Source organism: Notamacropus eugenii, chromosome 2 (assembly GCF_028372415.1).
Source record: "Notamacropus eugenii isolate mMacEug1 chromosome 2, mMacEug1.pri_v2, whole genome shotgun sequence".
NCBI lineage: Eukaryota > Metazoa > Chordata > Mammalia > Diprotodontia > Macropodidae > Notamacropus > Notamacropus eugenii.
In genome coordinates this window covers 14,717,047-14,743,886 of record NC_092873.1, presented here as the reverse complement: position 1 = coordinate 14,743,886, position 26,840 = coordinate 14,717,047, and the positions used below count along the sequence as shown (strand labels likewise).

The 26,840-nt window shown below is 42.5% G+C and overlaps 1 long non-coding RNA gene across 1 annotated transcript; it reads left to right on the top strand.

Annotated features, from left to right (window-relative positions):
* Positions 1–10,640: 10,640 nt before the first annotated feature.
* Positions 10,641–26,511, top strand: LOC140522168 (uncharacterized). The gene is made up of 2 exons (XR_011973240.1): positions 10,641–14,864; positions 26,334–26,511. It is a non-coding gene; the product is annotated as an uncharacterized lncRNA (long non-coding RNA).
* The last annotated feature ends 329 nt before the right edge of the window (positions 26,512–26,840 follow it).

The window sequence follows — 26,840 nt, the reverse complement described above, 5'->3', positions numbered from 1 at the left end:
GTGTGGCCCAAATGGGAGCCCATCTGGGGGTTGCAGCATCTTAACTCTGAAATGCACGCCTGCTCAGGGAGGATGATTAAGGCCCATACCACTAATAGTTATAACAATGACATGTCTCTCTAAGGCTGATAGAGCACCTTGCAAAGGTCATTTCATTCTATCCCTCACAACCCTGGTAACTCGGTGCTGTGATCCTCACTTTTCAGCTGGGGAAATCAAGGCAGGCAGCAGCTCCTTGACTCGCCCTGCACTCCATGCACCTGGTACATGATTGGAAACTGGGGTCTTCCTGACTTCGAGCCCAGGCTCTCTTCATCTTGCTGCAGACATTCACTAGTAGAGTGACCCTGCGCAAGTCGCTTCGCCCAGCTTGCCTCTGTTTCCTCACCTGGAAAATAAGCTAGAGGAGGCTGTGGCAAATCTGCTCCCATATACGTGCAAGGAGAACCGCCAATGGGATTACAGAATTGGACAAGACTGAACGTACTTTAGGCTGATGATGAAGTGCTTTGTGGCTTACAGCAGGCTTCACCTGCATCCTTGACAAGAACCACAACTACTTAAGAATGAGAAAAATGAGGCCCAGACTCCCCTCCCTGCTTCAAGGAGCAGACTCGGTGCTGGTGCTTGGACCCAGCCTCTGACCTCACTGCTGGGTTTTCAGCACAATACCATGCTTACATCGCCTCTCATGTGGGCCCCAAACTCCCGTGGATGTGGCAGGGAAGGGAAGAGGCCAGACATACACCTGCAATTTTTGTCTCCCCTTTGATTTCTCCTGAGGGGGTTATTTTTTTTTTTTCAAAATCAGAATCAATCTGAATGAAACTATTTATTTCCAAGTAGTGTTTAAAAGGTCTTGGGTGTTTCCCCAGTTAATCACCCTCCATTCCTCCCCAGAGCATACCTGCTCCCACCACATCAGTGTTTCAGAGGTAACCTGGACCAGAGCTGGTGGGGAACCCGAAGCTGAATTTCAATGTCTCCATGGGGATGAAACTGGCTGTGTGACCCTGTCAAGTCACTTAAGCTGAGCCTCAACTCTTGCATCTCTAAAATGGGCATCAGAATGTGTCATAAAGTGGTTGTGAGAATCCAATGAGCTCATGGTGGTAAAGTGTCAGACATATTGCTGCTTGGTCGTTGAACAATTCATTTCACTTCTTGGCCTCTGTTTCCCCATATGTAAAAGGAGGGGGCTCCATCAGACGACCTTTGAAGCCTCTTCTAGCTCTGCAACTGTGATCCCATATAAATTCTTTTAAAAGTAGTTATTAATGACTTACAATTTTCTTTTTCTGGAAATAGTAGTTTACCTTTTTCAACTGCATGTAAATATTCCTTTGTTGATAATAAGGTTTTGAATTCCACATTTGTTTATCAGTCACTTTATTCTCCCCTCCCCCCTCCACAAGAGGCCAAGCACTTTCCTATAAGTTATGCAGACTCCACGATGAAAACATGTCTGCATTAGTCATGTTATGAAAGAAGAAACATAAGAAAAGGGCAAAGTCATACTCCCAAAAAATAGCATGCTTTGATCTCCATTCTGACCCGCTAGTTCTTGCTCTGCACATGGGCACCATTTTCCATCTTGAGTCTCTTGCAACTGTCTTAGATCCTTGCCTTGCTGAGAAGAGCTATGTCTATCATAGTTGTTCATTGTACGCTGCAGCTGCTCTGTGTACAGAGTTCTGGTTCTGCGGACTTCACTCAGCCTCAGTTTCTGTAAGTTCAGCTTTTTCTGAAGTCTGCCTGCTCATCATTTCTTAGAAGATATATTTTTATAGCACAACTTATTCAGCCATTGCCCAAGAGATGGGCATCCCCTCAGTCTCCAGTTCTTGGCCACCACAAAAAGTGCTGCTCTACATATTCTTGTCCATGTGGGTCCTTTACTATTTTTTATGATTTCTATGATACAAACCTAGTAGTGGTATTGCTGGATCAAGAGGTATACACAGTTTCGTAGCCTTTGAACACAGTTCTAAATTGTTCTCCACCATGGTGGGATTGGTTCAAAATTCCACCAATAACGCATTACTCTTCTAATTTTCCCACACCTCTAACATCATTTTCCTTTTCTGTCATGTTACACATGACAATCTGATGGGTGTGAGATGGTACTTCAGACTTGTTTGCATTTGTATTTGTCTAATCAATAGTGATTTAGAGCACTTTGACATATGACTATAGTTAGCTTTTAATGATTCAATCTGAAAATTACCTGTTGAATTGCTTTGACCATTTATTAATTGGGGAATAACTTCTATTCTTAGAAATTGGACTCACTTCTCTGCATATTTGAGAAATGAGGCCTTTAACAGAAACACTGGCTTTGAAAATTGTGTCCAGTCTTTCTGCTTTCCTTCTTCTACCCTTGGTTGCATTGGTTTTGTCTGAGCAAAAACCTTTTAATTTCATATACCCACAATGATTCATTTTGCATTTTATCATTCTCTCTTTCTCTTGATTGGTCACAAAGTCTTCCCTTCTTTGTAGATCTGACAGGTGAACTATTCCACGCTCTCTTCATTTGCTTATGGCATCAACCTTTATGTCTAAATCATGTACCCATTTTGAACTTCTCTTTGTATGCAGTGTAAGGTATTGGTGTATGCCTAGTTTCTGCCATATTTTTCTCCCTTTTTCCCAGCAGGTTTTAGGAAATCATGAGTTCTTATCCCAGAAGCTGGACTCTTTGGACCAGTGAATTCTTTCTTCAAGGCCCAAGTCATGCCTCACTATATCTGGTAACGCTTCCCTGACTCCCCAGCTAAAAAAGTGGAACACTTTTTTGGATTATGGAGACCTCCTCTGTTCCCATCCCATCCTTGCGCACGGTTCCCCACTCCTCTTGTTCAGTCATGCCCAACTCTCTGGGAATCCATTTGGGCTTTCCTAGGCAGGTACTGGAGAAGGGAAATCGAGAGCTATTGCTCACCCAAAGGCGTAACACTGGGTGTTGGCTGGTGAGAAGACCTGCTTCATTGTTCGAGACGCTGGACCCCTGAAGTGGTCAACTAAGTGAGGACTAGACAAGTGCAGAAATGAAGCCTGGACTCAGTCTACATCTAACAGTTGGGTCTTACAGGGGTGAAAGTGTAGTCCAGAAGTACATGATGCAAATATTTGTTTTGTCAAGCTATACAGATTATGTAATGTAAAAGCCAGAGTGGTGATAGAATGTGGAATGTGGAATATAAGGGCTGGGAAGGATCTTTTTAAAGAAATAATTCTTAAAATTGATTTTTCTTCTATATTTATAATCTTCCCTTCCATTCATCCCCCCAGTCCCAAACAAAGGAAAAGAAAAATTCTCTCCTCATAAACATGCACAGTGCAGCAAAACAAATCCTCAGTCTTGATCCTGCCCAAAAATATACATCCTTCTTGGCACTGGGAGGTCATCAGCCTCCCATCAAAGTGAGATGGCGGTTTCCTTTTGAGTTTTCTGGACTCACAATTTTCCCCTGCTTGCTTGGACATCTGGACGTTGGTTTTCCCTACAATGTGTTCCCTATACAAACTGTTCTGGTTCTGCTCACTTTGCTCTCTGTGTGTTTATTGAGGTCTTTCCAGGATGCTCTGAAACTGGCCATTTAGTCATTTCTTGGGACACAATATTCCATCACACTCATACAGCACAATTTGTCCAGCCGCTCCCCAGTAGGAGAGTAGCCCCTTAGATTCCATCTTCAAGCTACCATGAAAAGAGATGCTCTAAGTATCTTGGGATATAGCAATCTTTTTCCTCTTTCTTTAGTCTCCTGACCTTGGGGTACGTCTTGAATACTGGTCCAGCTATTGGGAAGAATTTTAAAAACCAAAAGGTCAAACCTGGGATGGAGTAACCTTGTAATAGGGAAGATAGGATGTTAGAGCAGGACCTTAGCAGAAATGGTTTAAAGAATGTCAAGTTAGTGGACTAGTCAACAAGCTTGATTAAGCAGCTACTTAGTGCCAGACACTGTGCTGGGGATAGGAGGAGAGGCAAAAGACATTCCCTGCCCTCAAGGAGCTCCCCGTCTGGTGGGGACCATGACCAATGTCAACCCTCCACAACCATGTCAAGGTAATCACTAATATCCACACACCTTGTTGGGCTCACCACTTACTGTAACCTGGGTGACCTTGGGCAGGATACGACACACCAAAGTGGTTCAGAACATCGAATGTCAGAGCTGGGAAGGACTGTGAAGAAACTGAGACCCACAGAGATTTGGGCCAAAATTCCCCAGCTAAGACCTTGATTTCTGGCCTCGCTGATTCTGAGGCCAGAGTTTTTTCCACCTGGCCTGAGAAGCAGAGACGTCCTTCCTTCAAGAACCAGAAACCAAGACTCATGTTCTCTTTGATTATAGATGGAAGGGAATTCAAGAGAATTGAAATAGAAATCCAGCTAAGCCAAAGTGAGGGAAGCAACTCAATCTCCTAAGATTCATGGGGTTCTCACACACACACACACACACACATACACACACATGCACACATATTCACACACATGCTCACATGTGCATGCACACACATGAATGTATACCTTGATTTAAGCCTCTTCCTATTAGTGAAAAGCTGTGTTTTGTAAGTTATTCCTAGTCTAGTGCTCATCTAGATGCCAACATTAATTTTCAGAGTCAGTTATTATTTCTCTTTTCCTTTGACAATCTGTGTTTCTTTGGTCTAGAGGACACCCTGATTTGACAGAGTTTCTACTAAATTTTCAGCATTCATCTCCACAAAATCTTGACTACCATATTTTCTCCCCCTCTCTCCCCTCCCCCCCAAAACACCAAGCATTCTGATTACCCCTACCACCAATCTGCCCTCCCTTCTAACATTCCTCCACTTCCCTTGAACCTATCTTCTCTTTTGTCCTGTAGCGCAAGATAAATTTCTATACCCCACCTGTAGTTCTTATTTTCCAGTTGTGTGCAAGAATAATACTCAACATTTTGTCCTCCAACTTTCAGTTCCAACTTTTCTTCCTTCCTCCCTCCCTACCCATCAGCACTGAGAAGGCAAGCAATTGAAAATATGCTATATATGTGCAGTTTGGCAAATGACCTACATAATTCCAGTGTGTGTGTGTGTGTGTGTGTGTGTGTGTGTGTGTGTGTGTGTGTTCATCCTTCATTGCCAAAGAACAGCATGCCATCAGAGAAATGATGACATGACTTGCACTTGACTTTGTTTTGAGTGAGGGAGGGCTGTGCAGGTCACCAGCCTCACTTTTCCTCCAGAGTCCCCTGAATCCAGGGACCAGATATTCATCGGGATGCCTGGAGATGACCCAGCATGAGGTCTTTGGGATTAAGTGATTTACCCAAGGTAACACAGCTAGTGAGTGTCACGTGTCTGAGGTGAAATTTGAACTCACTTCCTCCTGACTCCTGCACTGGTTCTCTATTCACTAGCTGCCCCTCTTCCATAATAGTTATGTTGTGGAACACTAACTCTATTTCCTTCCATCCTATCCTGCCTCCCATTTCTTCTATTCTCTCTTTTGACCTTGTTCCTCCCCAAGTGTTTACTTCTAATTACTCCCTCCTTCCATTTGCCCTCCCTTCCATCATTCCCCCACCCTGCTTATCCCCTTCTCCCCTACTTTGCTATGATGTAAAATATCTTTTCATACCAAATTGAACATGCATTTTATTCCTTCCTTGAGCCAAATGTGATGAGAGCAAGCTTCACTTTTTCCCTCTCATATGCTCACTTTTCCCCTCCTTTGAAAAGGCTTTTCTTGCCTCTTTTATGAGAGATAATTTTCCCCATTCCATTTCTCCCTTTCTTCTTCCAGTATATTTCTCTCTCACCCCTTAATTTTACTTTTTTCAGATATGACCTCTTCCTCTTTAACTCAAGCTGTGTTCTCTGTCTGTGTGTGTGTGTGTCTGTGTGTGATTGTGTGTGTGTAATCCATCCAAGTACCCAGATGCTGAGAAAAGCTTCAAGGGTCACAAATATTGTCTTTCCATGTAGGAATGTAAAAAGATCAGCTTTAGGAAGCCCCTTATGATTTCTCTTTCCTGTTTATCTTTTCATACTTCTCCTGATTCTTGTATTTGAAAGTCAAATTTTCTTTACAGCAAGAATATCTGAAAGTCCTCTACTTCACTGGAAGGCCATTTTCCTCTTACGGTATTATACTCAGTTTTTCTGGGTAGATGATTCTTGGATGTAATCCTAGTTCCTTTGACGTCTGGAATATCCTTTCCACGCTCTTCACTCCCTTAATGTAGAAAATGCTAACTCTTCTGTTATGCTGATCATATTTCCACAGTACTTGAATTGTTTCTTTCTCCTTGCCTGCAATATTTTCTCCTTCACCTGCAAACTCTGAATTTAGGTTACAATGTTCCTAGGAGTTGCTCTTTATCGATCTCTTTCAGGAGGTGATCAGTAGATTCTTTCCGTATGTATTTTGCCCTCTGCTTCTAGAGTATCAGGTCAGTTATCTTGGATAATGTCATGAAAAAGGATGTCTAGGCTCATTCTTTGACCATGGCTTTCAGGTCGTCCAACGATTTTTAAATTGACTCTCCTGGATTTATGTTCCAGGTCACTTGTTTTTCCAGTGAAATATTTCACATTGTCTTCCACGTTTTCATTCTTTTGGTTTTGATTTGCGATTTCTTGGTCTCTCATAAAGTCAATAGCTTCCATCTGTTCCATTCTAATTTTCAAGAATTATTTTTTCAGTGAGCTTTTGAACCTTCTTTTCCATTTTTCTAATTCTGTGTTGTTCAAGCATTCTTCTCCTCATTGGGTTTCTGAACCTCCTTTGCCAATTGAGTTAGCACCCTGTTTTAAAAGATGATATTTTTCTCAGCACTTTTGTGTCTCTTTTGGCAAGCTGTTGACTGGCTTCTCATGATTTTCTTGCATCTCTATCATTTCTCTTTCCAATTTTTTCTCCACCTCTCTTACTTGATTTTGAAAATCCTTTCTGAGCTCTTCTATGGCCTGAGACCATTAAAAATTTATTCTGGATGTTTGGGATGCAGAAGCCTTGACTTTTATGTCTTTCCCTGATGGTAGGCATTGTTATTCCTCATCCAAACAGATGAGAGAAGATATCTGTTCACCAAGGATGTCACCTTCTATAGATTCATTTTTCTTCCCTTTCAGAGACAAGTTCAGAGCCAGATACTTGACTTTTGGGTTTTTTCTCAAGAGTAGGGTGTACTGTGGGACCCTGTAAGATCTTAGTTCCTCCAAGGTGGCCCAAGCAAGCCTGCACACTGGTCTGGGAGCAACCAGAAAAGTTTTGTGCCCAGAATCTGTGAGTGGTAGAATTTCCTCTCCACATATACCTCGCTTCCAGTTACACCATGCCAGCCCTGGGGGCCGAGTTTCAGATGAGATGCTCAATTCCCCGAGGAGCTTGAGGTGAGGGTAGGGTCCCACTAAGGCCTGAAGTTCAAATCAACTGGTCAGTGCCCCCAGAGGCTTTACAATGGGTCCTCCTGCAACAGATGCCAGCTGCTGCCTGCCGTGAGAGCTGCAGGCTGCGGGCTCTCTTGCCTCAGCCTGGCACAAGAGCTGTGAGGGGACTGTGCTCCCTTCTCAGACAGCTGAAAAAGCCCTCTCACTGGCCTTTGGCGCCTGTGGGTTGAGGGATTTGGGCTGTCCCTGGGGATTCTCCCCCGAGGCCTCCGCCAGCTCTGCTCCTCCTGGCAACTAGTGACCAGGACTGGGCTGCACTGTCCCCTGAGTCTGGCGAGACAGACCTTTTCCCATAGGCCTTGCAGGTCACCCTGGGCTGAAAGTCTCCTCTACTCTATCGTTCTGTGGCTTCTGGTGCTCTAGAATTTGTCGAGTCATTCCTGACAAGTGCTTTTATGGGCTGTGGGGGAAGAGCTAGAGTATGTTTGTCTTTCTACTCTGCCATCGTGCTTCCATGTCCCGACAGTGTTTTTAATCTTTTTTTTTCCTTCTAACATTTTTGCCTGTCTAGATATATCATGAACGCCAGGGGTGTCAGTCAGTCAGTTGACTGGCTTTGAATAAGCACCTACTACACACCAAGCCTTGTGCTGAACCCTGATGTCAACAGTGTGGTAGAGAAAGGTACAGGATGGAGTGAAAGGAGAAATAAGTTTGGGGTAAAGTGACCTGGATTTCACCAGCTGCATGACCTTCAGCAAGTCACTCATTTTCCTGGCGCATCAGCTTTCTTACCCATACAATTCTGGGGTTAGAGAGTTTCTGGTGTGTGACCTGGTGACTGCTTTTGAGCAATCCTCGAGAGCCCAGAATCAGGGGTCATGAAGACCTGACTTCAAACGCTGTCTCAAACAATCATTGATATGTCAGAACCTCACCTTCCTCATTGGTGAAACAGGGATAATAAAAGCTCCTACCCCAAAGACTGCATCTCAGGAGGATCACCTAGGGAAAATGTCACACAAACCTTTCAGTGTCATCTCAATCTTGGCTGTAATTGTAATGATGATTAATGGATCATCATTGAACAGTCACTGGAAAACCACTAAGAATCCCGGATGCTTTTCAGAAAACCTGCTGTTTAATGAAAAGCTAACCTTTATATTCTACTTTAATATTTGTGCAAAACACTTTACAAATACTATCTCACATTTTCCTCATACCAATTCAAAACCTGTGGGTTATTTTTATTCCTGTTCTGAAGATGAGAAAAGTGACTTTTGATCCACAAAAATTTAATCAGATGTATCCTGTGCAGGAGGTTCCAGAGAGCACCAGGCTGGTTCTTGAACATTCTTGATTCAATGTCCCCAAAGTCTCTCTATGATTATCTATTCTAGAATTGTCCCAGGAAACCAAAATTACCTTCACTCACCTAGAGTTTCAAGATATACATCTGCTTCCCTTATTTTAAAAAATTTCTCAACATTGGCTTTTCTCCATTCATAGAGGACATCTCTCCCATTCCTCATGATCAATAAATGGGTGCATTGCTGAGATTACCTCTAGGGGTCTGATGGCACTAAGTCTGTCATACCCAAATAAGGCACTAATCCTTCCTAGTTCCTAGTACCTGTAAGGATAGAAGTCATGGCTCTCGTCCTAGAACACAGTGTCACTAGATTTAGAGCAAGGACAGCCAGGGTCGAAGTGTAGGCTATATCATTTCCTGGCTCTATTTCCGTATGACTCAGTTTCCTCATCTGTAAAAGAGTCCACATGACCCTTCTAGTTGCAGGATTCTCTGTCCTGGGGTGCCTAACTGCTCTGACATGATGGAATAATGTTCCTTCCAGCTTTCAGTATCATAAGTGCCCACTGGAGGGAACTGAGCACATATATTTACACCATTCCTTCCTCCCACTACCTGGAGTTTCCTGAACTCCTGATGCTTGGCAGCTGCTGTTGGCCTCAATATCTTTCTGGCATGTACTCTGCTCTCCAGTCTCCACCCCATACCTGGGACATTTGCTCTCTTGATCAACATTATTCATAAAACACAGTATGAGTTTGAGTTTTCAGAAACAAATAAGGGAAGGAACTGCAGATTTGTACAACCCTGAGATTGGGTCAGCAAGCGATTGGAGGAAGAGGGAAGAGCCATGGCTCAGAACTCCAGCCCACCGGCTCTCCTTGTGTCTGAGTGGTTTTGCTGGACCTGCTCCATCAGTCTACTCTTGCTCGGATTTAAACCTCAGTGAGCAGTGCAGTCCCACTGACTCCATGTTGTGCCAGGTCCCTGCCTTCAGATTCCCATTCTGAGCAACTTTGGCCCCAATGAAGTGATAGGGGAAGGCACCTGCTTCAGTCCTTTACAAAGGAGGGAGACTATGGGGGTGAACATTGCTTATATCAGACTTGTTGTATGAACTCTTGTTTTTATTCTTTCTTTTCATAAGGGATGGCTCTCTGAAAAAGGAAAAGAAAGGGGAAGGGATACCTTGGGAAATGTCAAGGATGTCAAAACAATCTATATCAATACATGTTTAAAATGCAATATGGAAAAAGTTCTCTCATTTAAAAAAAGAAAAACGTGGAGGAGGAGAATCCAGATGATTATAGATAGATAGAGATTGATGGATGGATGGATGGATGGATGGATGGATGGATGGATGGATATTTGAATAGTAGATAGTTGGCTAGATAGGCAAGAGATGATATAGATGGAGGAATAGGTCAGTGGATGAGTAGATGATAGAGATATATAGATGCATGGATAGTTGATAAAGATGGATGGATGGATAGATGGATAGAGAGACAGAAAATTGATTAAGCTCTCCATCTCTGCTAGGCATTAGGCCAAAGGAAATATCCCAACACCCCTGGGGAAAGAGGATGGAGTCACCTGGTATTGTTTTGGAAGCTTGGAAATTTGCAGCAAATGGATTACAGTCTTTTTTAATTAGGACACTTCCGGATTTGTCCACAAAGAATTTCTTGAAATGCATAACATGTGAGCTGTTAAGTCTGTGTGTGCTCAGCAAAGCTTGTTTACCTAGGGACAGCAGTCCTAAAGTAGAACTGCACAAATCTGGGTCATATCCAAGTTCATGGAGAGATATCACAAGGTCACAGCCTGTTTAACTCGTTGCTGGTGAGTCCTTCCCTACAAACAGCTTCCTGCAGATTTCCCCCTTTAGCTGCTAAGTCAGTCCCTTCACTTGCTGTTTTCTTCCCCTTTCCTACACCCCCAGCACCTCGTCTGCATCAGTGGGAGGCACCCACACACTCTGGGTGCATAAGATGTGCCAAGAAGCTGATCGCCCCTCAGCAAAGAAGCCTGGGAATCTCATAAATGTGAAGGCTTGGCTCAGAGGCAAACAAACCTCTCTGTATCTTTGAATAAATAAAAAGATCTTGCCAAGGCACAGGTCTGACCAAAACACTCTTCGCGCCAAAAAATCTTCGGTGGCTGCTTCTTGTCTCCATTGAATGTGAGACCCTCCATATCCATGCTGGTCTAGTTTTCTAGCCATGTTTCACACCATTCCCCTTTACCTGCTCTGAATTTCTACCATGCTAGACTGTTGCCTGCAACCTGGTCATATTCAGCCTTAGCCTGACAACCTGTGTGGGGTGATATTACCTCTCCCTACCACCAACTCTCTTTCTCCTCCATTTTTTCTTAAAATCTTTATCTAAATTTCTCCTCTGCGCTTCCATGGATCCGCAACTATCTTGAGGACGAGTTCTCTAAAACAGCGTCTCTTTGGCTCATTTCCCTCACTCAGGAGTTTCTCTTGGGAAATTTCAGAATAGAGATCAAATAGAGCCAGTATCTAGACACTATCACGTGGTATCTCATTCTAGGGAAAGACCCCAATAGGAAAAAATATGGAGATTCCCTGCCTTTGGGCTCCAACTACGGAATCAAGGGGAGAGGGCTAGGTCCTGAGGATTTATCCAGTGTCCCGTGTCTTTGGTGGAAGAGAGAGCAATGGCCTGAGGTCTGGACACTCAGAACCTTGTCCTCACCATCTGGAGACTGCTGAGATTCTGGGTAAAGAATTCTGAGCACTAAAGGAAGGATGGAAGGCAGAACACAGACCTGAACTGCAGAAGTACAGGTAGGTGCAGAGAGGCCGGATATCATAGTGAAAAAGAATACTTCCTTGGGAGTGAGTAGAGCTGAGTTCAAATATTGGCCTTGCAAATTTCTGGGCATGGGCAAGGGACAGAACCTTTGTAGGCTGCCTCATTTGTCAAATGATTGAAGGTGGGTGAATGAGGTGGATGTCACATGAGTGAGTGTGTCAGGTACTTCTGAGATGGGTCCCATTCATTCCTCTTTAGGACTTTGAAGCTGGACTTGCCTACTCACAGATTTCCAGAGGCTCACTTCTTTGGCCTTTGAAAATCCACAAGATTGCAGTCTCAAAGTCATCTCTTTCACCTCAATGACAAAATAAACAAACACCAAGACAGACAGAGAATGAAGGCCGTATTCATGGACCCACATGTCAACGTTAAAGAGAGAGAAGGTCCAAGGCCTCCCCCTGATGACATTATCTCTTAGTAGCTACTAACAAAAGAGAGAGAAGAGAAACACTGAGACAGAGAGAGACAGGGGGAGAAAGAGACAGAGATGGACCAAGGAAGAACTGCCAAGGAGAATGGTCAAGGCTCTGGTTTGGTAGCACCTTCTGAAGGAACCCCAAGTTCCTTAAGATGCCATCATCTACCATGTCCTTTGCAGAATGAAACCAGGAATAGAATGACTACACATGATCCCAAGTCTCTCCAAGCCACATTGATGACCCTTCATTGTGACTCTCCCCAGCCTCCTCTACCAGGTGAGTTACATGAGTGGAAATCTCGGAATGTGCCATTCCCAATTCTGCCTATTTTACCAAACCGAGGCTCAGAGAGTTTCAGTAAATGTATTATCATCCAGCTGCCTCCTAATCCATCTCCTTACCTCCAGTCTTTCCTTTTCTTTATCAAGTTACCAACTAAGATTTCCTAAAGCCGTTCTTCCACAAGCATTAGGAAGTACCTCTTACATACCAGTTGTTGAGATGAACACAGAGGCTGGAAGGGGAAACAAAACCAAACCAAGAAGCAACCCCTGCTCTCAAGGAGCTCATGGTGTAAGGAGGATTGCTGTCTGATTGATATTGGTAAATCACACATCTGACTGTGTCAGTGTTCAACTCCAAAACTTTGTGACTTTATTTTATCGAAGACAGAATACACATTTCTCTTTCTGGCATACAGCGTCCTTCACCATCATGATCTTTCCAACCTTTCTGACCTTTCCTGACTCATCTCACTTTGCTGCCCCTCACAGATGCTCCCTTCCAGCTGTTCCTTCTACAAGACATTCCATATCCTGCCTCCAGGCCTTTGTAGACAGGTAGTGTTGTGTGCTGAGAATGCTCTCTTCACCTGTGGTTCAGAGAATCCTCATATTCCTTCAAAGCAGAACTTAGATACCACCCCAGAGAGGATGTTATTCCCACACTGTTAGTGTGCTCTGTCTCCGTCTCTCTGTCTCTGTCTCTCTCCCCTCGCTCTATGTTTCTCTGTGTGTTTCTCTCTTTCTCTCTTTTCATGAAAGTAAAAATTTTGCATTAAAATGAAGATTATATTTAGCATTTATACCCTGATTGCCTCAGTTTCCTCCTCTGTAAAATGAGCTGGAAAAGAAAACGGCAAACCACACTAATATCTTTGCCAGGAAAACCCCAAACAGGGTCATGAAGAGTGCGATATGACTGAACAATTTCTTTGTATATGTTGTTTCTGCCCAGTAGAATGTAAGTTCCTTGAGGGCAGGGGCTTATTTGTTTTTGTCTTCATATTCCCAGCACCTTGTGTAGGATCTGGCAAGTAACAGACAATAAGTCAATGCTTGTTGAGTTCATTGGCTGTGAGAGCAACTTCTTGGACCCTGAATCTAATGCTTCATCTGTGCCAGTCTCCAAGGGCTCCTTTTCCCCTTTCCCTCCCAGTCACCAAGGGTAAAATATAGATCAGAAACTGTATTCTCAGACTTCCTTGTTTCCCTAGGACTCAGTTTTCCCACCTGCCCTCGCCTCCCCACCTCCACACCACCGCCTGGGAGGTGCTAGATTCTTGGATCGATTTTGAATATGCCTGTGTGTGAATGCGTTTTTGTTGTCAGACAGAATGGAAGTTCCTCGAAGATGGATACTATTGCCTTTGTGTCTTTGAACAGCCAGCACAGTGCCTGGCATGTAATATAGGTTTAATAAGGGCTTGTTAATTGCTTTCTCGTGTTGACAATTCTCAAACCATTGGAAAGCATGTGAGGTCACACTGTAAATTTAGGAGTTGGGGATTCTTTACCTGAAGGGTGGTGCAATGGGATTGAGTCCCTTAGTTGTGTTCCTACAGGCTCCATTTTGACAAAACAGGGGTGAAGATGCTACCCATGGCACAAGAAGTCAATAATAATAATAACAATACTAGCTCGTGTTCAGACATTACCTTATGATTTAGAGAGCCCTTATCTCCTTGGAATCACACACAAATCCCATGAGGTGACCGCGAAAAGTATCATTATTTTGAAAGTGAGGCTCAGTGAGATCAAATGACACTCCATGGACAGATAGCTGCTCTTAGAATTGACATTCAAACCCAGATCTCCCCTGAATCCAAGGCTTGCCTTCTATCCATCATGCCATCTGGTCTCTCAATGGAATCTCCTAGTCACTGGCAATATGGATTTTGGTCTCCACCTTCCTGTGCCCCTTAAAGAAAGCCACCCATGTTAGGATATTTCCATGATCCCTGTGGATGGAAGAATCAGTGAGAAATGTACCCAAAATGGTCAGCGAAATATCACATGCTGTCAAAGTCAGAGGAACTGGAGCAGGTGTTGATGTCTCCCAGAGTGGCTTTGTGAATGTCCCTTGTAAAGTGCTTAGAAGCTGCAGTCAGCTCTTCTTCTAACCCTAGGACTTCCCATCAGGTTTAGTTCTGTCTCCAAGCACCCAAACTCTGAAAAGGCGTCCAAGGCACCCAGTTTCCCACCACAACCACCAACTGGCAAGAAAGAGGAAGGACTGGATCTCACAGAGCTGGGGCTCCAGCTGCCAGGGCTCCATGCCCTGAGGATACGCCCTTCCCTGCCAGTGAGGAGATGCTAGGGAACATGGGAGAGGTTTCATGCCAGGTTGGAGGCCCTGGGGAGGGGTTTCATTGAGAGACGCCAGGAGAGGGTATGGGGACAGGGGTAGAAATGGAAGGTGTGCCAAGATTTGCCATGATATCACTTGACTGACTTTTGGGGAGGGAGTGGGCAGCCTTGAAGGACACAAAGATCCCTGTGAACTCTGCTAATCCCAAAGCACTCTGAGCCTCTTTAAACTCACGGGCCAACATCTCCACCAGGAGACCTTTCCTTGATGCTCTGCTGAGGATCACCCCAGCCATCTCCTGCTGTGAAAGTGAGTAATCTTGCACCAGCTGAGCTCTCCTTAGGAAGAGGGTCATGATTTACATCTACTTCCCCCAAGAAATAGGAGAACTAAAATAGGAAACATGAGGCTATCCGTTTATCATCCAACAAACAGCTCAAAGCTTAGGGCATTGGTGCATAAGTGAGAGAGAAAGCCATCAGGATGGCTGAGTTCATGTGTCATTTTCTTTAAAAGAATGATTGTTCATCTTCTCTTGCACATTTTAATTCCTACGTGTAGTACACAATTATTCTCTAAATGAATAATGCTTTGGGACATCCCCATTCATATTAGGAAAGGAACAGATGAAAACTTCAGCCCAAACCAACTTACACATCTACGTGGGATTTGTTAAAGAACATTATTGACATTCACCTGAGGGTTCAGGTTGGCTGGAGCCAGAGAATGAGGCAATTGTCTGTCTTCACTGGGCTGATTCATGAGGAGTGGGGAGGTGAAGTCTTCAAACGTTATTTGGCATTTTCCCCTTTCATTATTTGACTTGTATACCAGTCCTCCTCACTTTGCAGAGGCTCCACGGCAGTGATTGGTGGGGAAGTGAGGTGTCATCTGATCTCAGCGTTCCCAGATCTGTTATGCGATATGTTTAAAAACTGTAATCAATTGCGGGGGGGAGAGGGGAGCAGTTCTCAACTTTCCCGAGCCAGGATCCAGATTCGAAAGCTTGCTATAAAATGATTAATATTCATTCAGGACTTTTTGTCCACTGTTTCCTACATTCAAGTTCTTGTAGCTCTAAGATGGAGCAGCAGGCAATTACTAATATGTGTCAATATCAATTGCCCAGCAGCAATGTGAATTCATTCCCGTTCACTCTCTCACGCACAAAAGTCTTAAATAGTAAATATATCCTTATGGACAGGGTCAGAGGTACCAAAATTAGACGTGAAAGGGAAGAACTAACATTTGTATAACCCCTACTATGTGCCTTACAATGATCTAAGCACGTGATAAATATCTCATTTAATCCTCAGAACAACCGTAGGAGGTAGATGCTATTATCTCTGCTCTACATTTAAGGAAACTGAGGCTCAGTCGCACTGATAGCAAGTGTCTGAGGCTAGAGTCCAGAAGGCCTGAATTCCAAGCTGGCCTCAGATCCTGACTAGCAACGTGACCTTGGACCAGTCACTTCACCTCTATTTGCTGCAGTTCCTCAGCTGTAAAATGGGCATCATAATAATGCCTAATTCTTAGGGTTATTGTGAATATCAAACAAGATGAGATGGTATTTGTGAAGTGCTTACCAGAGAATCTGGCACGTAGTAGGCCGTTGGTAAGTGCACGTACTCTCACACCCACACATACAGAGAGAGAGAGAGAGAGAGAGAGAGAGAGAGAGAGAGAGAGAGAGAGAGAGAGAGAGAGAGAGAGAAGAATGCATCGTTGCTCCAGTAGCCTCTCCCTTCCCTACCTACGTGTTTTTATTGGGGAATCATGCCAAAGAGGAGCACAGCATCATGGCTAAGTAGAGGTCAATTTGGGACTTATCCAAAAGCAGACCCTCCCTATATGGTCGTTCTTTTTCTGTATTTCAGATAATGCCTCCTAAGGGCTTATCATCCAAATCCATTCATGTTGTGCAGAAGTAAGATGTTCATTTGAGGACTAAAAATAGTGTGTGTGCAAAAGTGTGTGATATTTCTGCATGAGTTTTAAAGGTTTTTTTCCCATTATCGTTAAGGAAGTCTTTTGAGTTCAACTCCAGATGCAAAAATACAGTCCTCAAAACAGTCTAATCTTCTCCTATACATAGAACCAACCTTTGGGTATTCAATGGGACTCTTCTATTTTAAAATGAAGTTTATATTTATGGGATTGCTTGGAGATCGCAGTGAGGTATTTTGGGAGACTGTGGTCAGGAATGAGAGTATTGACTCAAGGTTCAGAGGTGGAAAAAAGAGTCTGAGAAGGGAAATCATTTACCCATTTGTCACAGACTTAATAATGACTGTGTAAAGGCTAAAGCCTGTGCTCTTGATTTATTTACTCACTGATTTCTTCATTTATTTACTCACTGAAGATAAAGCCGTCTCCACCCTTAAGAAACTGTTGCTCTCTTGGTGTGAAAACAATTAAATTAAAAAATGATTTGGAAATTAAATAAAGAGTAAGCATCAGGGACAGTGCACTTGTACGAGAGTAGGCAAGATAGAATTCTCGTAGGAGGTGACACTGCCCACTTTCCTCCTTGACTTAACACAATGTTGTGTTCTGGTGGCAAGTTTAAAAAGAAAGGAAAAGGAAGAAAGGCAGGAAGATAAAAGCAGGAAGGCAGAAAGGCAGGGGGGCAGGGGGGCAAGGGGGAAGGAGGGAGGGAGGGAAGGAAGCGAGAATTAAACAAAGAAATAGACAAAGAAGTTTTGCTAAATTACAGTCACTAGGAATACAAAGGCAAAACAGCTGGACAATAAAGATGATCTATCTCACTGGGATATGAAACACTAAGTGCTCAGCAGGAAGGGGATTGGAGTTTAGGGAAAATGAATGAAAAACTTTTCAGACAGCAACTCGAAGGAAAGCAATGAAATCAGGCTTCAATATACTTTAGACTGGCCACAGAAAAGGTGGCCAGGAAAGCTTCATACCTCAGCATTCAGAACAGGAGAATATAGACTATGCAGAGCAGGAGAAGCTGGGAGAAGAGGTAAACTACTCAGATAAGCTGGTTATAGACCATTGAAAGCAGGGTGAAGGAGAAAATATGGAACAGGGATGTACATGCCCTATAAGGTTGAGAATAAGAATTTGTGCAATTTTTTCTGCGTTGATGTACTACATGTCTGACACTTCTGCCTTCAGGTTAGAAAATGATATGGTCAGATTGATATCATGCTGCAATTCTCAAAGTGTAGTCTGGAGACCCCCAAGTGTGCCCAAGGCTCTTTCAGTAGGTTGTTCTCTTCAAGATTACTTTCATAATAACACCAGGGCACTTTAATTTCTTTCCTCCATGTTCCTTATTAATTATTATTAACATTTATTTTTCAAATTTTGGCTTCCACATTCTCTCTCTCTCCCTTCCTCCATACTCACCCTCACTGAGGAGGCAAGCAGTTTGATATAGGTGATCCATGTGTACTCATGCAAAATATTTCCATAACCATCATGTTGGGAAAGGCTAACTGTATTTCCCTCCATCCTATTCCACTCACATTTATTCTCTTCCTTCCTTTGACCCTGTCCTTCCTCTACAGTGTTCCCTTCTGATTAACATTTCCTCCCATTTCCTCACTTCTATCATCCTCTCCTGTTATCCACGTCCACCCTACTGTCCTGTAAAGTAAGATAGATTTTCATACCCAACTGAGTGTGCCAATACCCAAATATTACCTCCCTAAGCTAAATCTGATGAGAGTAAGGGACACTCATTCCTTTTCACCTCCCCCTTCTTGCCCTCCATTGTAAGAGTTGTTTCTTTCCTCTTTTTGTGAGATAGTTTACCCCATTTTACCTCTACCTTTCTCCCTCTCCCAGTACATTCTTCTCTTACCCCTTAGTTTTATTTTGCAGATACGATACCTTCATATGCAACTCATTCATTGTCGGGTTTGTGTGTGAGTGTGTGTGCGAGTGTGTGAGTGTGTGTATGTGTATGGATGGATGGATTTACGGATGGATGTATATTTCATCCAGCTACCCTAATATTAAGAAAGGTCTCCTGAGTTACCAATAGCGTCTTTCCATGTGGGACTGTAAACAGTTGAACTTTTAATAAGCCCCTTATGATTTCTCTTTCCTGCTTACCTTTTCATGCTTCTCTTGATTCTTGTATTTGAAAGTGAAAGTTTCTCCTCACCTCTGGTCTTTTTATCAAGAATGTTTGAAAGTGCTCTATTTCGCTTAAATTGGATTGCATGCCATCTTTGGGAGGGAAGAGAGCAGAGAGGGGGAGAAAATTTAAAATTGATGGAAGTGAATGTTGAGAACTAAAAATAAATAAATAAAGTCCTCTATTTCATTGAAAGCTCATTTCCCCGCTGAAGTGTTATATTCAGTTTTGCGAGGTAGGTAATTCTTGATTTTTATCCTGGTTCCTTTGACCTCTGCAATATCGTATTCCAAGTCCTCCAATCTCTTTTAGTAGAAGCTACTAAATCTTGTCTTATCCTACATGTGTTTCCACAATTTTTGAAGTGTTTCTTTCTGGCTGCTTGCAATATTTTCTCCTCGATATGGGAACTCTGGAATTTGGTTGCAATATTCCTAGGACTTTTCCTTTGGGGATCTCAGGATGTGATTAGAAGACTCTTTCAATATCTATGCTCTCCTCTGATTCTAGAGTGTCAGGGTAATTATCCTTAATAATTTCTTACAACATGATGTCTAGGTTCCTTTTTGATCACGTCTTTCAGGTACTGCAACAATTTTAAAATGATCTGTCCTAAATCTAATTTCCAGGCTAGTTATTTTTCCAGTGACGTGTTTCACATTCTCTTCTATTTTCACATTCTTTTCTATTTGTTCATAATTTCTTGATCTCCCACAAAGTCATTAGCTTCGATCTACTCCGTTTTAATTTTGAAGGAATTATTTTCCTCAATGAGCTTTTGGACTTCCTTTTCTATTTGGCAATTTCTGTTTCTTAATGCCTTTTCCTCGTTGGTATTTTCGACTTCTTTTGATATTTTGTTTAGTCTATTTGTTAAAGTGTTATATTCTTCATTATTTTTGGGGTCTCCTTTAGCAAGCTGTTGATTTGTTTTTCATTATTTTCTTGCATCACTCTCATTTCTTTTCCCTTTTCCATCTACTTCTCTTATTTGACTTGAAATATTCTTTGTGAGTTGTTCCACGTGCTGTGGCCAATTCATACTTTCCTTGGAGACTTTAGGTCTAGGAGGTTTGATTTTGTTTCCTTCTTCAGGTTGTATATTTTGATGTTTCTTGTTACCTAAGTGAGATTTCATATTCCGATTTTTCCCCATTATTTGCTTATTTTCCCAGCCACTTCCTTGACTTTGAGGCTCTTTGTTAAATTAGGTCTCTGCTTCCAGTGTGAAGGGTGTCCTGGCCCACACTTCAGGGGTGTTGTGCAGCTGTTTTCAGAGATATTTCTGGGCACCTGTAAATTTTCAGTTCTTCCAAGCTTTGATGATCCAAGAAAAGATGTTCATTCCTCTCCTGGTCTGTGCTTTGATCTGTGAACCATCCCAAACATTCTTTTCTGCCCTGGAACTGTGACGAGGACTTCCTCTCCATTATTGCCACAAACACCACCAGAGCAGTGCTCCTCCTTACTCCAGGGCCACCACCCAGCACTGCAACCCAGATCTTCTTTGCTGAAACCAGGTAATGGGACTTCATAATCCCTAAGTTCCCTTCTAAATGGAAAGGCATGACTCTGAGGGTCCAAGATTTCACCTCCTTTGGTTTGAATGGAGTAGAACTGTGAACCTTAGGATTTTAAGAGGAAAATTGGTCACAGATATTGTACCAGTCACCACGTGCAAGGGAGGGCAGGCAAGACTCAGATGCTAACAAGCTCCAAGGACAGAGGCTGGGGCAGGGGAGCAGCATCAGGGAGTCTGAAAACCCATGCGCAGGCCTTGGAATCCAGAAGAGTGGCATGAAAGTGTCAGAATGATGCTAAGTCTCTATGGCTCAAGGAGCCATTGACTTTTCCCAAGTCGTGCAAGCTACTGAATAAATTGGTTTCAGGCTAGAGAAGGTACAGCAGAATCACTGTAATTCAACATCAAATCCATCCTATTTGATAGTGCTTGCAGATTTCCAACACACTTTTCACACTCACAGGAGCCCTCTAAAGGAGGAAGTACCAATATTCGTGTTTCTTTCTTACAGATTGACTGACTGAGGTTCAGAGAGGCTTCTTGCCAGTGTGATAAGTCTGCAGTGAAGAGTGTTTTAGAGTAGATTCAAAACCACTTTTCCTGCCTCTGAGTGCAGAACGTGTCCCTCAACATCAGGGAACAAAGAATGTGTTTCTTTGTTTCACTTCCAGGTACAAATGGCAGAATGTGAATCATGACCTGGCTTATAGATCCTTTTCTCGTGTTATCTCCAACCTTGAATTCTTTGTAGTGAAATTTGATAAACCACAGAGAACCATGAAAGTTAACACTATGAAATCAGGGACAGGGGAATCCAGTCTGTCCTTGCACTTCACTCTTTCATTCCTTGGCTCCCTTATCCTTTTGGGTTCCAAATCTATAAAGCAGGTAAGATAATCGAGGCAGTAAGATGTAATGGAAAGTTTACTGGCTCTCAGGTCCAGAGCATGGGTTCAATTTTCCCCCCTGACTTGCAGATCGATTTGACCTTACCAATCTTTGAGGCTCTGTGTACTTCCAATTACTTATGTTAGATGTTGAGGATTGGATTGGACATTCTCTAGGTTCTCTTCCAGTTCTTGAATCTACTTTCCTCAGAGAATTATGGAAGCTAGAACCATTTGTTGTTCCTATATACGCAACAGAGGATGCTACCTGAGTCAGGATCTTGTGAAATCCTTCTGGGAATCCCATTAGAGAAAAGAAACATCCAGAAAGTCAGTGATGTATGCAGTTGGGGACAAATTAGTGGTGCTCTGATAGAAAAGTGACGAGCATTTTTCCGGAACTGGGATTAAGCTTCACTACCCGTTGGATGGTGATTCAGATGACTCTAAGGACATTTTGTAAATATACATGGTTAAATGGCAGAACTCTCCAGTTAGCAGAGGAGAAGCTGGGACTTCGTTTGGTGTTGTGCAGCCTCTTCTACCTTGAAGTAGCATACGGGTAATTGCCTCAAACCCCCATTGCCAGGAACTACCTGGCCTCCAACGTCCAAGAAAGAGACGTTTGCAGAACTGATACCATAAGAAGTCATTTGGATGTAAGCTGACTTCAACCTGGGTTTCATGTCTGGAGGAGACACAGTCTCATGAGCAAGTCCCGTGAAGTAAAGATGGGGAGGTTGCCATCTAGCCTGAACACTTTGAGGAAACTGAGAGTCTCAGGAATTACTTCACTAAGAGAAGTCAGGAGTCTTGTTGGAGAGAGGTGGAAGGGGTGTGTGTGTGCTCCAGGCTTTATCATAACATCACATGACTCACTCCTAGGGGAGGTCTGGGCAGCCTTGCAAGGCACACATATCCCTGTGCTCTCTGGAAGTTCCAAAGCACTCCCAGCCTCCTGAAGCCCAGTACCTTAGAACCTTATTTTCTTATGATGAGACCTTTCCTTGTCGTTTTGCTGCTTGCTAGCTTGGTGATTTACTACTGTGAAGGTGAGTCACCTTGCCCTGCCTGATCCCTCCCTGCGAGGGTTGCATTCCCCACTCATCTGGCCCTGACAGCAGGGAACCTATTGGGTCATTCATTTTAGGTCTCAGGGTATTCATGCTCTGGATCACTCTACTTCAAGGAACTCAAAGTATAAGGTATGGAGAATCCATGAGAGGTCCTGTAGTCCATTTCCCTGCCTCTCCAGGCTGAATTAACAAAAAAATGAGTTGCCATATTCTCTCCAGTTTCTTCAGCCTTTGCTGTCTGTGCTGGAGTGTCTTCAGTCAGGAATTATATCAAGGATGGGGAAAGGATCAAAAGGCAGCAAAGAAAGATTATATAACAGCCCAAAGCAGTGTCTCTAACTGTCATAATTTCTCTTTGTGTATTTCATCCACTTCCATGAATATGACGAGAAAGTTCACCTTGGACCGCGTTAGTTTTCTGAGAGATCTCATGCTGACCATAATAGATAAGAATGAATGTGTCAAACAACTAAGTGAGGAAAAATGGAAATTCTTCAGTGAGTTTGTAGTCATATCTTTTGCCAATCCTCTTAGAACTTGTTCATGTTTAGCTGCTATTTTTGAGCCCAGTACCAGATGTAAGGAATAACAGAGTAGATGTCCTAGATTCTTAGACCAGTCCTTTTATTTCTTAGCTAGCCTAGAGAACCAAACCCAGTTGATTTTCTTGGATTCATAAGCTGAGCCAGACTCTCTACTGTGGGTTAGAGAGCTGAGCCTGGCCACTTTGTCTCAGCCAATGTTTAGAGTAGCTCCCTTTCCTGAGGTAAGATCCCTGAGCATGGCTCCTTTCCTTAGATGAGATCTTGAGCTGTATTTCCTTCCCTGCACCAGGACTGAGCCTGGATCCCCTTCTTTCCCAGCCTGATAATCAGCCTAATGTGATTCTATAGCTGAAAAAAATTATCCTGACTTCTCAAGATTTGTGTCCTTTAGTCCCTGAGTTTGTTTTCGTTGGTAAACTGCCAGAGAGTTGGTCGTATCTACTCCAGCTTGAGAGGGGATTTCTCTTTCTATGTCCTGTTGTTGGGCTTTCTTATTACTCTATAGAAATGCAGAAGATTTGTGTGGGTTTATTTTGTAACCTGCAACTTTGCCAAACTTGTTTATTATGTCCAGAAGTTTTTTGCTTGAATCTCTGGGATTTTCGGCCTATATCTTGGTATCATCTGCAAAGAGGGATAACTTAGTGTCTCGTTTGCCCATTTGGCTTCTCTTTTTCTTCTGTTATTGCTACAGGTAATATTTGTAGTGTCATACTGAATAATAATGGTGATAACTGACAACCTTGTTTCACCTCTGATCTTATGGGAAATACATCTAGCTTATCTCCATTGCACACAATGCTTACTGAAGACTTTGGGGAGATACTACTTATTGTTTTATGGAAAGTTCCCTTTATTCTTATGCTCTCCAATATTTTTAATAGGAATGGGTGTTGTATTTTGTCAAAAACTTTTTTCAGCATCTACTGAGATAATCCTGTGGTATCTGTTGGTTTTCTTGTTGATATGATGGATAATGCTAATAGTTTTTCTAATACTCAACCAGTCCTTCACTCCTGGTATGAATCCCACCTGATCATAATGTATTATTCTCATGATAACCTGCTCTATTCTTTTTGCTAAAATCTTATTTAAAATTTTCGCATCTATATTCATGAGAGAAATTGGTCTATATTTTTCCTTGTCTGTTTTGCCTCTTCCTGGGTTAGGTATGAAAGCCATATTAGTATCATTAAGAGGGTTTGGGAAGACTCCTTCCTCTGTTTTCACAAAGAGTCTACATAGTGTTGGAATTAACTGTTCTTTAAATGTTTGATGGAATTCACTGGTACATCCGTCCAGCCCTGGCAATATCTTTTTCTAGGGAAATCATTGAGACTTATTCAATGTCTTTTTCTGAGATGGAGTTGAGTATATGCACACCTCTGCAAGACACTTTTCACACAAATGAAGTCAGATCTAAGGAAGAGGCAAAACATCAGTTGCTTGTGGGTAGGCCAAAGCAATATAATAAAAATGACAATTTTCCCTCAATTAGTTTACTTATTTAGTGCCATATCAATCAAAGTGTGTGATAATTATTTTCTAGAGCTGGAAAAATAGTATCAAAATTCATCTGGAAGAACAAAAGGTCCAGAACATCCATGACAAGAAATCCCAGGGAATGTGGCCTAGCGCTACCAGATCTCCAGTTGTCTTTCAAAGCAGCAAATATGAAAATCACTCGATACGTAGTAAGAAAGAGAAGGGTAGAGTAGTGGAATGAGCTAGGTACTCAAGACAGAGTGGACAACGAATATAGCAATGTACTGTTTGATAAACCCAAGGACCCAGCTTCTGGGATAAGAAGTCACTGTTTGGCAAAAATGGTTGGGACAACTGGAAAAGACTATGGCAGAAACTAGGCATAGACCCATGCCTGACATCATATAGAAGAGTAAAATCCAAATTTGTGCACAATCTAGGCGTAAAGATTGATCCTATGGAGAAATTCATGGAGGAAGGAATAGTGTATTTCTCTGACTAAAGAAGAGATAGATAGTAGTATGAAGTGCAAGATGGGTAATTTTGATTACCTTCCACTGACAAGGTTTGGCACAACCAAACCCAATGCACCAAAAATCGGAGAGATGTAGAAAACTGGGAAAGGATTTTGACAGAATGTCGGGGATAAATGCGTCATTTCAAGAATATATACAGAAGTGAGTCAAATTGACAAAATTACAAGTCATTCCCCAATTGATAAATGGTCAAAGGATGTGAACAGATAGTTTTCAGAGGAAGAAATTAAAGCTTTCTATAGCCATATGAAAAAAATGCTCTAAATCACTTTTGATTAGAGAGATGCAAATCAAAGCAACTCTGAGGTACAGCATCACACCTGTAGGATTGGCAAACATGACAGAACAGGGAAATGATAAATGTTGCAGAGTATGTGGGAGAGTTGGAACACTAATTCATTGTTGGTGGAGCTGCGAGCGCATCCAACCATTCTGGAGAGAGGTTTGGAAGTATGCCCAAAGGGCTACAAGAATGTGCATACCCTTTGACCCAGCAATATCGCTACTAGGACTGTATCCAAAAACATCATAAAAAAGGAAAGGGTCCGACATGTACCAAAATATTTCTAGCAGCGCTCCTTGAAGTTGCCAAAAAGTGGAAATCAAGGTGATGCCCCTCAATTTGCGAATGGCTGAATAAGTTGTGGTATAGAAATGTCATGGAGTACTATTGCACCAGAAGAAATGATGAACAGGAAGACTTCAGAGAGGCCTGGAAGGACTTTTATGATCTGAGGCTGAGCGAAAGGAGCAGAACCAGGAGAATTTTGTGCACAGCAATGACCACAGTGGGAGAGAGATTTTTCTGGTAGACTTGGAATTTTGTAGTAATGCAAAGACTTAAAAAATATTCCCAATGATCTTCTAAGGCAAAATGCCTTTCATATCACAGAAAGAACTAGGGAATTCAAAAGCAAAATATAGCAGATAATTTTTTTCCTGTGTATTATGTTTTGGTTTGTCCTATGGTTTCTCCCATTCATTATAATTCTTCTACGCAGCGTGACTATAATGAAAATACGTTTAATAGGATTGTATGCATGCATCCTATATAAAACTGTTTGCCGTCTGAGGGCAGGAGGAGGGACGGAGGAGGGAGGGAGGCGAAAGAAATGTAAATTATACGGTCGGGATTGTAGAACACCCAAAATGAAGAAAATTAATATTAAAAAAATGTGTCACTTATTCCTGGATTTTCCAAATTCTCCTTTCTTCCTCCTCTCCCTGAACGTGCTCATGCCAACACTGAACACCGAATCAACGTTGAATCCCTAACCTCTGGCTGCTGGGATCCCTGTTTTCTGTGGAATGACTGGAGTAACAGGGATGTAAGAATTTGTGCTTACTCAATTCTCAAAGAAAGGGCTGAGCCACAGTCACATATTTCTGTCTTTTTTTGAGGAAAAATGGAAGATTATTTTTAGAAAAGGTGTTTGTTCCTGAATCTGTCCTCATACTTACTTAGCTGTGTCTGAGATTGGGTGGTGGGACTTCATGGAATCAAAAAGGACCAAGCGGGTGAAAGAGTACAATTGTTGGAATGACATTCATAGCATTTATAGCATTATAGCATATGTAGCTGAACTACAGTCACATATTTCTGTCTTTTTTAGGAAAAATGGCAGACTATTAAAAAAGGTGTTGCCTCCTAGAAGCTTTTGTGGAACCAAATGGACATCTTGTCAACGAAGGGCCCACTCATTGTAGAATGTAAACCTCAACGTTGCCTGTGATCCTGAGGATCCACCGCAAAGCCTCCCCTCAATAAAGCGAAGGCAGTTCCTTCCTGAATCTATCCTCATACTTAGTTAGCTGTGTCTGAGATTAGGTGGTAGAACTTAATCGAATCAAAAAACAAAACACCAAGTTGGTGAAAGGGTACAATTGTTTGAATGATGTTTATAGCACACCAATTGATTGTTCTCTGAGGCCTGGAGGCTCCAAACAATGAGCTTTCATGATGGGCTATGTGGTGGGTAGAAGTCACTTAAGCTGTCTGTACCTCAGGTTTCTCATTGTCAAGCCAGGAGAATATTCTGGCAGGCATATCTATATTTCCTGGGTTGCTTCTTTGAAGGGTCCAATTGAATGACCAGCCATACTCCTAGGTTTGAGGGTAA